The sequence below is a fragment of the Mustela nivalis genome (genome assembly GCF_964662115.1).
Source record: "Mustela nivalis genome assembly, chromosome: 18".
NCBI classification, from domain to species: Eukaryota; Metazoa; Chordata; class Mammalia; order Carnivora; family Mustelidae; genus Mustela; species Mustela nivalis.
In genome coordinates this window covers 19098428-19113464 of record NC_139037.1, presented here as the reverse complement: position 1 = coordinate 19113464, position 15037 = coordinate 19098428, and the positions used below count along the sequence as shown (strand labels likewise).

General features: G+C 48.2%; 1 long non-coding RNA gene across 2 annotated transcripts in view; it reads right to left on the bottom strand.

The window, feature by feature from the left end:
- Positions 1-15037, bottom strand: part of LOC309853136 — a 369996-nt gene that overhangs the window by 156615 nt on the left and 198344 nt on the right. The window contains exon 4 of one of the 2 annotated variants that reach the window (XR_014305532.1): positions 4856-5004. The exons of the other annotated variant lie outside the window; for it this stretch is intronic. This is a non-coding gene — a long non-coding RNA (uncharacterized lncRNA). Of the gene's footprint in view, positions 1-4855; positions 5005-15037 lie in introns of those variants that run through there. 2 annotated transcript variants of the gene reach the window in all.

Genomic DNA, 15037 nt, shown 5'->3' with positions numbered 1-15037 from the left:
CACACAGCCTTTTGGACTCCCAGGGGCCATCATATGTTTCCTTCCATGACCTTGGCTCCGCAGGCTCCAAGCGTTGCAGAACCGTGGGAGCAAAAGTTTCTCTTAAATCTTTCGCCAGGGACCTGGCACCCCAGGACTCCTCGTCTGGACTGACCCAGCTCCAGCTATCACCTGAAGACCCTCAGCCCCGTGGGGGGTGCTGGAAGGCGGAGCCCGGGAACGGGGGCACCTCACGGGGGGATGGGCAGGTTTCACGGCAAATGGAGCCTCGGGATAAATCACCTTCACAAAACCCCACAGCCTCCTTCCCATGCCCCTTCAAATTAAAAGAGTTCTCTCTACTAATATATTAATTAAAATGAAATATTAATAGCTGACCTCTATTATTTATTGGCTGTTTTTGGAGAATAAAATATTGAGATCCAAAGAGGAATCAATTCTGATGAAAACTCCCTCTCCTGAGCAGGCTTGATTCGTGTCACATAATAAAGAGATAAGCTTATCAGCTGCATCAGTTCAAAGACGTCTGCTGTAAATGTTGATTTTAAACCAATAAGAAGATTATAAGCACTGTCATAAAATATCTTTCCAGGATGTAAATTATTCAAAGCCCTTCGTGGGCAGACACAGTATCTCATGCCTCAGTGAGTCCCGTTCTGTGCAACGCATTTCATTTATTAAAGCCAGAGAGGGCCTCTGTTGATAAAGCCCCCTAAATAAATGATAACCTCCATCTCCTTCTTCCAAATTATTTCCACGATTAGAATTTGAAATGTTTGTGCCAGAGGTGTCAAAAGGCACCGCTTCCGTGAGTGACGCGTACGTCTTCATCGGGAGGCTCAGGCCCACACGACACCGAAGCAAGCCCCGTTCTGGGGAGCTGGGCAGTGGGTCCAGCAGTGGAGACAAGCACCCAGGGCTCAACCTCACAAAACTGGGCGCAAGATGAAGCCGGTGACATCCTGAAGGACTGGCAGTTCAAACCTGCTCTGCCAGTCCGGCTGACCCTGACCCTGGGCACGGGCCTCAGCCTCCATAAAAATGGAGTCTTCATTTAGGGTTGGGGGTGGGGGGAGTCCTCCCTGTGCCCCCACTGGCCACTGAGCCTGGTTCATGGTGGGTTCTCAGTCAACAGTAGCCGGATCGAAGGCCATGCTACACTCCCCCTGGGGCAGGCCACTTCTTGTCTTCTGCAAGTCTCCTGGTGCTTGGGAGATGGTCCTGGGCAGTTCCGCCTGCCCCAAAGGGCACATGAGCAGCCTGTCCTGCACTGACCTGTGGCGTTGGTCCTCAATACCTGCTGCTATTGCTATTATCGTCAAGGTTTCCGACTACTCCTTTCCGACTCCAAATCCATGCTTTCCCCCATGCTGCACGAAGCTCATGCATCTCCCCAGCAGAAAACTTGGCAGAGAGCGGCTGGGCAGCCAGTTGTGAACTGCTGGTCAACTCTTTCCTATTCTCTGAAGCACGTGCCCATTAGCATTGGGTGCAGCTGTGTGGGAGAGCAGCGGGTGCGCTGGCTCTGAAACCACACAGGCTGGGGTCTGATGCCTGCGTTGACACCTTCTAGTGGAAGGGTCTGTATGAGCCACTCAGCCCTCCCCGAGCCTCGGTGTTCACATCTCCGTGGGGCTGGAAGACAGAGCCGGATGTCAAAACTGTATGGTCACTGTCACTGGAAGGAGAATGTGTCTATAAAGTCCCACACATACTGGGACACTGTGTCTGATGTTTTTGGCGGGTGGGGGGGGGTGTCTTGTGTTGACCCATGAATCGTTTGGTCCTCATCTCCCCAGGGACACAATATATGTTTCAGAGACAAGGATCATAGTCTGTGTTACCTTGAGTAGCTACTCAGTCATGAGCCACAAACGTCCACGGAAGGAATTATCCCCATCAACCATGAAAGGGGACATCTGCCAAAAAGGAGGGCCCCCAAATCAGCCGTAACACTCTTGATTTCCTCCCGTGCTACCTAGGTTATATCCCTTAATCTAATAGGAGGAAAACAAAACGGTGACTCAGAGTGACGATGGTGTCAATCAAGGCTGAATAACTGTCCAACAGAATTTTCTAACGTTTCCAACAGAATAATCTAATGTTTCTAATATGCAGAACAAAAGAACACACACACCCACCATAGGACAATGTAAGAATCACCAACAGTGTGCATGGAGATGGAAAATTTCCTAACAAATGCATCAGAAAGAATGGGTGCTCGGAATCCTCTCCTACCCAGGACGCAGGCACCGGCCGATCCATTTTGCTCTCCTAGCAATCCTGTCTCGTCAAGAGCTGACGATCAGACATGCGAAACAAGTGCTATCTATGAATCTTGCAAAAGTATCACCTTGGGAAAACAGAACCAAAACAAATTGAGAAATCATATAAATAATTACTCTGAGCTTCAAGTCTAACATGGAAAAGGAAGGCACACAGGCATAAATGATAATTAATATGACTGTTTAATTACAGGGGCACAAATTAATAAACCGGAATTACTCCAGATTTCCAGCAGGCATCCCATCTCTGCATGTGATCTCAGAGGTGTGGGCAGAGGGAGAGAAATGCTTAGCTTTCCTTGGCCAGGTGCCCAGCTGGAATGGCATCAGGAATGGGGGGGGGGGCTGCACCATAGGACCAGCTCCTCCAGCCCCCACCCCTCTGCTCAGACACAGGGAGCCCTCATCAACATCAGCAGATGCAAGCTTCCACCAGGCCATCTTCCCTAATTAGGAAATCATTCCTCACATGGCTACAAGGACCGTCCCCCTCCGCCCGGCCATAACCTACTAAGGACAAAATGCAACCCAACACAACCAAGGGGCACGATTTATTAAGTAGCCATTGGATATGCCAGGTACTCTGTCTGTGTTTCTCTCTCTCTCTCTCTCTCTCTCAATTTGTTTTGGTTTTTGATTTCCCAAACTAATGCTTTTGAAAAATTCATACACATCACTCATTTTGCATGTCTGATTGTCAGCTCTTGACAAAGCAGGATGCTGTGGAAGCAAAATGCATATGATGGGCACCTGGGTGGCTCAGTGGGTTAAGCCACTGCCTTCGGCTCAGGTCAAGATCTCAGGGTCCTGGAATCAAGTCCCGCATCGGGCTCTCTGCTCAGCAGGGGGCCTGCTTCCCTTCCTCTCTCTCTGCCTGCCTCTCTGCCTACTTGTGATCTCTCTCTGTCACATAAATAAATAAAATCTTTTAAAAAAATGCATATGAGACTCAGTTCACAAGACAGTATCATCTACATGGGAGGAATCATCCCATTATACCGACAGGAAAACTGAGGCTCTGAAGGTCAGTGAGTCTGATTTTACTGAAGCCACATAACTAAAACACAGAAGGTTCTGGGTGTCTGCGTCCAAAGTCTGTGCCCTTCTCCTTATAGCCAGCTCTATCTAGAAATCAAAAATGCTTCCTCTTCTGCAACGTACACTACAACGTTCATTTGACCATCTCCTCATTCAGTACATCAGTCATAGACCTACTACGCGCCAGCTTTGGATTATGTTCTGGGAATACAATGGTGAGCAAAACCTTCCCCAGAACCCCACTTTTGAGTGACTAACACAAGAAGTAGCAGAGGATGCCTGAGACGAAACAATCATGCCAATAAAGGGAAGTAGCCACATTTCAAGAGTCTTTGGTCAGGGCTCCATAGGGGAGAGAATACTGGGGCTATGAGAATTCATATAAGTAAGAGCTGTGTGGTTAGGGAGAGCTCCCCTGAAGAACTCATGGTTGAAGGGGGATCTGAAAGATGAATATGAATATATAATACATAGAAGAAATAGGTATGAATACAGAATTCCCTCTACTCGCTCTGTTTTCTTCCCCTCCATTCACCCTCCACCTGCTCCAACCTAATGCTCCTTATGCTCCCATCACTCCGCCTCAGGAATTCATCGGATGAATTTCATGGACATTTTCAACCCTCTATTTACTTGAGATGTCAGGCATTTTGGACAGAGTTGATCACCTCCTTCTCCTTGAAATCATCCCCCTCTCGGTTTCTGAGCCAGAAATGTACTTGTTTTCCTCCTGCCTCTTTGGATCCTCTCTGAAAATCACCACGACATCATTGGTCCCCAAGCGTTCTTATATTCTTTCCCTGGACACCCTCATTCCTCTCCAAGGCATGACTGAGCACCCCACTGGTGATTCTCATGTTTGTATCTCCAGCTCAGACCTTTCTTTTGGACTCCAGATCTGTCTTTCCAAATCGCCCGATGGACAGCTGCTCTTGGAGGTCTCAAAAGCACCTCAAACTCAGTATGATCAAAACAGAGTTCATCTTGTGACCCCCAACTCCATCTCTGAGCCACCTATCCAACTGGCAAACCAGAACCCCAAGCATCATGCAAGATCTCTTTTTCTCCTTGCCTATGTGATATCCTGAATGATGGCTCCCAAAGATGCCCAGGTCCTTTTCTCTGGAACATTATCAGCAAAAAAGGGACACGGAAGATTGATTACATTAAGGGAACTGAAGTATCTTAAGCCTCAAAGTAGAAAGATTATCCTGGATTATCAGGGGCCCTAAATGTAATCACATTTATGTGAGAGGGAGCCAGAGGGTAGTAAAATAACTGAGAGTAGAGAGTAAAGGGAAGTAGCCACAAGCCAATGAATGCCAGAAGCTTTAAGATCGTGGAAGAGGAGAAGAACAGGTTCTTCCCTGGGGCCTCAAGGAAAAACCAACCCTAACAAGATTCTGATTTTTAGCCCTCATTTCTGAGTTCTGGCCACCAGGACTATAAGGAGACAAATTGCTCGTGTTAAGCCATAAGCTTGTGATATATGTTATAGCCGCAAGAGGAAATTAATGCATCCTACTCTAACATACATGCTACCAAACTGCCTTTATTCTGCTGTCCAAATGATTCCCAAATGTAGCTGCTTTTGCCCATCTCCACAGCCCCTTCTCTGGGACAGCCTCCAGTCATCTCTCAGTCCGTAAGCATGTGCCACAGCCTCTGTCTTCCACGGCTCCTAGGATAAGAAGCAACATCATTGGCACAGCTCCCCATAAACGTGTTTGTCCTCGTCCCAGTCTCCCTTCCCGGGCTTATCTTGTACCCAGACACAATGGCCTTCTTTCAGTTCTTAGAGGGTACTAATTCCCTACCCACCACATGGCTTTTGCACAGCCTTCTCCTTTGGCTGGGGGTGCTTGTTAATTTCAAGTAATAGCTGACATGTCATGTCCTCACTCCATTTTCTCTGATCTCCCAGAACTGGATTCATCCGACACATACAACAATGGAAATTTTACACTAACTTTTAGGACTTCATAATGTACGTCTAACTCCTCAGGTTGTCAGTGGGTCCTCAGAGAACCGGCTAGTTATGACTTGGTGTGCCCACCGCTGTATCCTCAGCATCCAGCACAGAACCTGAGGGAGCACAAGTGGTTAACATATATGTTTGGATGACTCCCAGAGCCCAACGGAGTACCTCTGGGCATCTGTGTGGACAGGGGTGTTGGTCTCGGTGGTGGGCTTTGTCCGAGGCTTTCTAGCTATTCGGTTAGAGAAAGGGGAAAGGGGTGTCATGAGAAGGACTTGACGGCACTCAGCAGTGGCCAAGGAAACTCCAGAATGAAAATTTAATCCTCATCAGCGACATCTTCTTAAAACAGGCACTGGGCAGAGATCTCAGTTAACTTAGTATTCACAGGAGGGAATATGAGGAGTTGGGGGGGGGGGGTTACCATTAGGCTATACTGGAAATTATTTAGTAATAGACCAGAGTCTTTAAATAGCATTCTGTGCCAGGGGGCTTACCTGAAGGCACGTCATAGGCCACTTGGGGTTGGCAGTGGCTTTGCATTGCCCAAAGCCCCTCTTCGTCTATTCTGGGGACTGGGATTTCACACAGGAAATTTTAATGAAAGGTTCTTGTGACTAGAAAGAAATTATTTTATAAAAGTCACAATGTATGTTATTTGCACCACACCTCAAAGTTTTCAACAAAATATTTGATTTTTTTTCCATTCATTTCTCCCATAAGCCCATCAAACTAGAAGGAGATCATTTACTCCCGTGGACAGATGCAAAAATGGCTCAAGGAGCTTGGGTAACTTGCCCAAAATCACAGATCCGGTAATAGGGAAGAGCTTGGACTCAAGTCCAGGATATTGGACTTCCTAGAAGCTATGGAATAGTAGTTTGAGCCCATTTCATGGACGTATTTATTTAGTCATTAAGGAAATGACTTCACTGAACATCTGGATTTCCCATGTAAAGATGAAATAGCACACAAGGTTAGGTGGCAGGATTAGCGGTAAATTTATTGCCTTCTTTGTGCTTCTCTGTAACTTCTACAATGTGCATCCATTGATCCATATTTAGAAAGCATTAGGAAATAAACAAGTATTCATTCGAAGTAAATCAACAGGTAAACAAGGGAAGGTCTGCTACTCACTTTGGAAGGGCAAGGGAGGTAACTGATTATTTGGAGCTGGCTCTGGGCCTTGATGATAAAAAGCAAACTTTATTCAAGCAAGGGAGCGGGCAGGCATGTGATACTGGGTAAAACCAACTCCGTGGCTTCTGCAACAGGCAGACCTGCTTCTCCAATTACTGCTTGTGTGAGTCTCGAGTCTCTGGAGGAACAGAGGAAAGAAACCAACTGACTTTTACTGGCCATGGCTCTTGATCAGAAGTCGCAGAAACACACAAGTGAAACTAGCTTAGAGGGCAGAAGGAATTCGCTGAGTTACACAAACGAGGAACCAAGGAAGCGCATCGCAGCCATGGCTCTTGTTCCATCTATGAACTCGGCCTGTCCCTTCTTAGCACTGAAGCACACTCGTCCCTTCTGAGTGGGAAGGTGGGCACCAGCAGGCTTGTTCTTATTTTCCCAAAATGGCAAACCCAGTGGGAATAAAAACCTCTCTCAGAGCCCCCGCACTAAGCCTGAGATGATTCTGATAGGCCATGCTTGACTCCCATGGCCCCACCCCCTTTCTCAGAACCAATCACTGTGGGGCACCTGGGTGGCTCAGTGGGTTAAGCCTCTGCCTTCAGCCGGATGGTGATCTCAGGGTGCTTGAATCAAGCCCCGCCTGGGGCTCTCAGCTTGGTGGGGAGCCTGCTTCCCCTCCTCTCTCTCTGCCTGCCTCTCTCCCTACTTGTGATCTCTCTCTCTCTCTGTCAAATAAATGAATAAAATCTTAAAAAAAAAAATCACTGTGACCAGGTAATAGAGAGTAGGATGGGCCCAACCCACCCCGTGTGCCCACCTGGGTGCCCAGTGGCCCTCTTCCAGGAGACCCAGCTCTCTTGTGACAAATATTGAGCAAGGAAAACTCCTGACTAAACCAGATGAGCTGAGCATTTCCCTTGGCCAGAGGGTCCAATTTATGTGTGCTGCTGGAAGGTTTAATTAGTTTGTGAAATGCATTAAGTGATAAGTAACTTTAGCTAAGCAACATTTCAACACTTAGCGGGGATGGGGAGAAAAACTTTAAAATCAAGGTGACAGCACAAAAGCAAAGGAATGTTTGGTCAGAAAACAAAACAAAACAAAACAAAAAAACAAAAACCAGGACCATAAAATGTTGGGCTCTAGAGAAAATCATCCTGTTACAAGGTTCTGAGAAAACAGGCATGTGGCCCCCTGACGTGGACTAAACCCTGGATGGCCACCAAGTTCTTCCCGATGATTTCTGCTACTCAACTACTCTTTGCAGATTGGAGACAAGAATTGCAGAAGATGCTCCTCCTTCAATAAAACTCCAAATAAATTAGATATTGAACAAGACACTGAGATCCTGGCAAGAATACACGAAAAACTGGGCCCCGAGCTGTTGAGAGATGATAAATTGTCAGTTTCTATTTAATAAGATTGTGTCTCATCACCATCTCCTGTAAGGGGTTTGATAGCTTTTGTTTTTAACTTGTGAAGATGAAAATCAATTCCCAACTAGAGCTGGAAGCCCCAAACCATACGGCTGCAAATATATCAATTAATCAATCAATCAGTCGGCCAACAGATCAGCAAGACCATACTGAGGATCAATTCTTGCTGGGCATCTGGGGCAGAGGAAAGGAAGAAAATTTGCCCCTGTGGACATTAGATGAGGGAAGCCATGATCAGAAGGCACTAACTCCAACTTTAAAGGTCAACAGCGAACCTCTTCCCATTAGAATTGTTGGGTGGGTGTGCCCCACATTCCCATCCGTACTGTCTCCTAGACATGTTTGACTTGAAACCCTGGGCTAATCCACAGGCTTTGACTTACACCTCTGCTCTACTCGGGTGTCCACATCAGCAACAACATTACTCCTTATAGATCAGCTGGGTTTGTGGATCCTACCTGTGCTCCCTGGGCATTTTATGAGACAGACATGGGGATGAGGAACCTGGAATCAAGCACAAATTCCATCCCTACCCTTAAGTTATTCAGCCGTCCTTGGTCCCAGTATCTTTAACCACCAAAGCAGAAATAACAACATGTGCCTTGCAGCCTGCCAGGATTAAATGAGATCACAAATGAAGAGCATTTAAAGTAAGACCGGGTTCAGAATTAATGGGATTTTGTTAACATTACAATCAGCACTGGTGATAGTGGTGTTATTTCAATATCAGGTGGGTACTCTTAGGTTAGTTTTTTGGTTTGGGGGTTGTTTTGTTTTGTTTTGTTTTATTCATAAAAATGAGTACAGGCATGTTTTCTTCCTCTGCTTTTTATCCCTCTCTAAATGGACTTCCTCACCCTACAATAATCCTATTAAATTCTACAGACTTTCCCTTACATGACAAATATCCCACTGGTTTCAGCCCAAACAAAAAACTAATTGTCCCCTCGTTTGTCTGTGTGTGAGTTTGTTTTTCCAGATGAAACACTTCAGACTCTATTTTCTTGTCCCTTGGCGTTTTTAACAACCACCATGGTATGAGTTAGCCACAAAGATAGGGCTTCTTGGAGCAAGAAAGTAAGGATGTGTGAAGCCAGTGGCTCTATTTGAAGCCACAGTTCTTAATTTCAGCTAAGAAATGGCTGAAGGAGTGTGATATAGAGGAGAGAACATAAACTTGAAGGTCAGGAGAGGCCGTATCTTAATTAATCCTGCCTCCCCACTTCTGCCTCCTGTAAGTTACATGACACTGGCTATGTTTCTAAACCAGTGCAAAAATCAACTATTGTTCTTGTTCTTCCAAGGATGAATTTGGCAAGATTTATAAACATTATTTCCTTACATATTCCTCACCATGTCATTAACAAGTCAGAGGCATCATGACCCTTCGGGGGAGGAAATCAGTGGAAGTATTTCCATGGGAGGCTCTGAAGAAAAAGGCTGAAGGCAGCACCGCAGGAGATTCAAGTTCAAGTCCCAGTCCTACCATCACGATCTGCTGTGGGTGACCTTCAAAAAGTCTCCTCTTCGTGCTGGCCTCCTTTCACTCTTTGAGAGTGAGGAGATGGAGACTAAAGGATCCATTAAATGTCCTTCCCACTCCGATACCTGATCACACTCCATTCTAAGACTTCACATGGAATGAAATCTTACGGCTCTCCCTCCTCTCTTAGCTGCCTTAACAACCACATCTGCTACCTCTTGCCTGTCGGCAATGACCAGTATTTGTTGAACATCAGATACACATCAGATGGAGCCAGATGCCGTACCTTATCCTCGCCCCAGCCCTCGGAAGCAGATGCTGTCATTATCCTACTTGATAGCTAAGGAGTCCAGGGCCATGAAAAGTTGAAACCCTCCTTATTTAAGAAACATTTTTGGGGCGTGAGATGCAGACCCACGTCACCGAATGGCTTCTCAACAAGATGACCTCAGCTTGAAAGATACAGGACTTGCAAGACAACGTCAACGTCACCCCTTAGGTCAGAGATCCCTGGGGTCTCTAAGGCATCTCACTTTGTTCAGTAGTTCTTCCTGCCCCGCCACCCCCCCCCCCCATTTCTAGTTTGGACTTTGATTTAGGTCTTTGATGGTGGTAGGGGCAACACAGGTTAATGAATGGTTCAGAGATTTTTTGGCAGGCTGGGAGGAAGAAGAGTCCCTTATGTGCCCTGCAGAATGCATGCCCGCAGAGGACCTGCCCAACCTGCGGTCCTCCTCCAGAGCACTCATGCCTCTGAGGCTATTGGGCAAGTTAAGTGGGATTCTATAGATTAAACTCCAGGGACAACTGCTGATACACCACTGACCTTACTCTACCCCTACTCCTACCCCACTTTAAGACCCAACCCTTGAAAACTGCTTTTCTATTTTTGGTATTGATTCACCCCTCCTTCAATCAATCCAGGTCCCACAAAGAAAGAGACTGCATTCGGCCTGTGTTCCCCTCTAGGATTTCGATGGATTCCTATCTCGCATTTAGTGCTTTCCTCCATTTTGAGTCTACTTTCGTGTGTGGTGTAAGAAAATGGTCATTTCCTTCTTCTGCATGTGGCTGTCCAGTTTTCCCAAAACCATTTGTTGAAGAGACTGCTTTTCCATTGGATACTCTTTCCCGCTTTGTCGAAGATGAGTTGACCATAGAGTTGAGGGTCCATTTCTGGGCTCTCCCTTCTGTTCCACTGGTCTATGTGTCTGTTTTTGTGCCAGCACCATACTGTCTTGATGGCGACAGCTTTGCTGAAGACAGAGTGACTCGGGAGAGTTTATTACTGAAGGGGCTGTGAACCAAGAGGGCACTGAGATGAGAGGACAATAACTAGAGTCTTGGTAACAGAATTTCACCTCCCCTAGGACCAAAAGGCTAAGAGTGGAGGAGTAGTTACTAGACACCAGAGAGAAAGAGAGAGAGGGAGAGGCACCAAGGACAATCGCCTTTCTTTGGGGGAACAGTCTCTAGTCAAAGGACAGAGCCAGCCAAGAGGTGACCTGGTAGGGAGGCAATTAGATGATAACACTCTGAGCTCACTCTTAGCTATAAGGGTTGGTCGCAGAAGTACCTAACTAGCTTGAGCCATTTTGCAAAAATATTGTACAACACAGCACTGACCCTCGGCCAGGGCCATGAAATGTACTGATTAGCAGTGTTGCTTTGTCACTGTGGGTACAAGGCTTTCAGGGCTGGTTTGCACCAGCTCGGCAGCATTATCTCTTGACAAATGGTCATATGGACAACTTTCACTCTCTAACCTCCCTGCGAACACTTTTTGGGACTCCCCATGGGCCTGGCCCAGTTGGAAGAAGCAGGCAGAGGAACTCCTTGATGTCCTACATGTAGTACAGCTTCCGGGGTGGAGTGCAGGCCAGAGAAGCATGGAGAGGAGGTCTCAGGGTCGCACCTTCAGCATGAAGGCTGTGTGACCCATGCATCACATTCACCGGGTTCTCTTTTACATCAGAACATCAGAAGCGTGGCCCGACCAGCTGACCATGAGGCCCCTAAGCACGCACCCCCCTCCTTCCCCTGGGCATGTCCCCCGCCCATCTCAGAGCCTGGCACGGAGGAGGTGCTCAGTGAGTGTGACAGCACCTCTGGGGCCGGCAAGCCGCACGGAGAACCAGCCAGCTGCCTGCTTTCCCCCAGGGTCCACCCTTTTCTGTTACGGCTGCTGCCAAGGAAGCTTGCCAGTTTCCCAGGGGCTACAGAGACACTCTGGAAGGTGGGGAGAGATGGCTGAGCGGAGAGAGCAGATGCAGGTGGTGGTCGGGCCATGGCTGGTCTCCGAGTGCCTCCCCCGGTGACATTAGATAAACAGAGATGGGAATCACATTTCAGTGTGACAGCTTAAAAGGCATGTCAAGAAACAATTAAAAAGATGTAGAGCAGCCGGGTCCTGAGAGACTTCTGGCAGAGTGAGGCTGCTTCCCGTCCTCCAATGTGGGGGCGACACGGCCCAAAGCACATGTTCGGGGCCTTGAATTCTCAAAAGCTGAGGCTGGAGAGTACGTGAGCCTGGAGAATTGGACCGTCTACTGCTTTGAGGTGTTGGAGGAATCACCGGCTGACGGCAGCACAGAGCATCTGCCCCGCGAGTCCCCCGGTCAAGCTCGCCACCTTCCGATCCTTGTCACAACCCCGGCTGCGAGGAATAATGTCTATAGAGTACTGTCTGAAGGACATTCTGTCCATCAATCCTTCTGATCCAGCTTCTCAGACAATCTTCCCCGGAGCCCTGGAGTTCCTGAGGGTGCTCCTGGGGCTCCCTAGAAACCCATCCCCTGCCTCCACCCCAATCCAGAGATGGCCAGGTCTTATCTGCTACGAGTGGGATACTGGGGTTGCAGATAAGGAATCGCCTTTTTAAAAATGCATGCTGGGGCCTTAAAAGAGCAAAAGCCATTACATTAGCCTGAATCTCATTCTGCGATCAAGCCAGATGAAGCCTGGGTCATGTGTCTTTGCTCTGCTGCCCTTAGAATTTCTCGTGCTAAATGGAGCTCCAGAGGAATCCCATCAGCCCACTTTGTGGGAGCCCATAAAAAACAGCTTATTGAAATTCCTGAAATGCCTCTTGAAGGACTTATTCTGGTGAATTCATGAGAGCCTCTCCTCTTTTGTATCAGGAAGAGTCATTTCCAGGGTGATCGGGTCGTGCGACCCACGGGCTGGGAATCTGGCTCTGTCTCCGTCGTGGCCTTGGCCTCTGCGTATCTCAGCGCCATCCCCGAGGCCCATTTGCAGCTGTCCAGAGCCTGTGCTCTTAGAGATTCCAGTCCCCGCCCCCGCCTCCGCTCCCTTACTTACTTACTTTATCACGTCGACTTGTATTTGTTTGTGTGAGTGGATACAGAAGGTGTGTGTGTCCTTCCTCCAAAAAGAGAGGGAGAAGAGACTCTATGAATAAATGAAAGTACGTGACCCTTAAAGAAAAAAGAAGCATCTCAGTCCATTGGTCGAGCTCCCCCGGCTCCCAAACATGTTCTAATTCTGATCTCCCATGAATGCACTGGTTTTCCCAGGCTTTGCTGACAAATCGTTGTTGGCTCCCGGCCTGCTGGCTCTAGGACCTCAGGCTCCCTCGGGTGGGATTCTAAAGCCTTCTCATTCTGACCCACCAGCTCAGCCCTGTCCTGCCCCTGCGTCCTACACCCCCAGCATTAGGCTAAAGTGCTCACCGTTCCCAAATCCATGCAGCCCCTTCCTCTCTCAGTCTTTGGCACTCGTGGTTCCCAACCTTGTAATGTCTTCTCCCATTTCCCCCATGGGAAATTCAAGACCAGGAGTATTTCTCCCCCTAGTCATGCCTACTCTGGTGCCCGGAGCAGACTGCTGCCCCCACTCCCTGTTTCTTCTGTCCCAGTCATGTCTCTGTTGGTCACTCCCAATATTACATCACCAGGCTTCTGGAAGTCTCTCCCACTGAACTTCAAGCTCCCTAGGCACGGCCACAGGGGGACTGGGAGGCACAGTTGACTAGGGAGTCTACACTGGGGACAGAACACCGAGAGGGTTTGACAGAAGAATTAAGTACTCTCTCTATGCCACGACAGACAGGCAGGGAGACCCCCAAGGCATCGTGCCATAGCTCACTGCCAACACAGGCTTTAGGAATGTTGATGGTCCCTCTCAGCCTCCCCCAGTCCTGCCCTCCTCTGACCTCCCTGAGCTCTTCCCCTCCCATCTCAGAATCCACCTGCCGGTGGGAGCGCTGGGATTTGTCTTGTGGTCATCGACACTCAGTCTCAGACTTCTGATGTTTTAAATTCCTGAGGTGAAGAATCCTTATTGGTTTTGCTAAGAAGAGAGAGCATCATCTAGGGCCCCCGGCAAGCTGCACTTGCTTCCACGATTCCGCTTTCCTGAGGGATGAAGCACAGCAAGCCTCTCAGGATAGCACGGTACAGCAGCAGAGCCGCGCCTTCGTGTTTGCACACCCTTGGCATACGTACGGAACCCCACCCCACACTGAGACAGAGCAAACATGGAGTCAGAAAGACTTGAGTCAAAAGACTGGTTCAGGGGCACCTGGATGGCTCAGTGGGTTAAAGCCTCTGCCTGCCTTCGGTTTGGGTCATGATCCCAGAGTCTTGAGATCGAACCCCACATCAGACTCTCTGCTCGGCGGGGAGCCTACTTCCCTTCCTCTCTCTGCCTGCCTCTCTGCCTACTTGTGATCTATGTCAAATAAATAAATAAAAATCTTAAAAAAAAACAATAAAAAATTTAAAAATTTGTTAAAAACAAAACACTGGTTCAGCTACTTACCCAACATGTGTGTCCTTGGGCAAGTCCCACCTGTACAACCACACTTTCTTCCGTAGGGTAGGGAGAACACACATTACTTTATTTTCCCTACAAGCCAAAAAGTTTACGGAATAACTCCAGTTTGATAAGTCACTTAACCGCTCCACGCCTCCGTTTCTTTCCCTACAGAGCAGGGACATGCCTACCTCACCAGGCTACTAAGAGAATTCAGTAAGAAATCGGATGCACAGCATTCCGTACAAAGCCTAGATAATGAACACTTGCTTATTGTCTATGGCCATGTCCCCGGAAGATGAAAAGTTTCAGTCTTGCTATGTATCGTCTACCAATCCAAGGGAAATGTCACCTACAGCTCTGGTCTGTGTTGCGCTTGCTGGCTCTAAGGATATTCTTGGGAAGGAATCTCATTGCCAATTCGAACAGATCCCTTTGATGCTTAGCCATGCACTAAAGTCACTCTCGTCGTCTGCCAAGGAGCCTCTTGATGCCTACATACCTGCACAGTTCTGTCGCAGGTAGCACTCCCTTGCCAAGCTCTAAGTGACTGTTGGGAACATGCCCCTTATTCATCCTCTGAGCCCCCACCTAAGGCTTCAGTGACATCCTTGCACCCAGAGTGCTGGTCACCACAGTCTCGACACTGTGCGGTCAACCTGTCAACGGTAATCGCCCCCATCACCTGTCCCTGTAGCTGCCAACGCCCGTTCTCACACCATCACTCCACTAGGGGGCTCCAGACTCAGGCGCGGTCCCTCTCCGGCCGCTCCACTCCAAGGCAACCACCTGCCACCTACACAGCCACCTTTGGGAAGTGGTGAGCGTGCAAGAAGCACTGACGCTTTAAGAAGAGCCTTCACTCTTCCTGTGCTCAGAGAAAGAAGGAATTTGCCTGAGG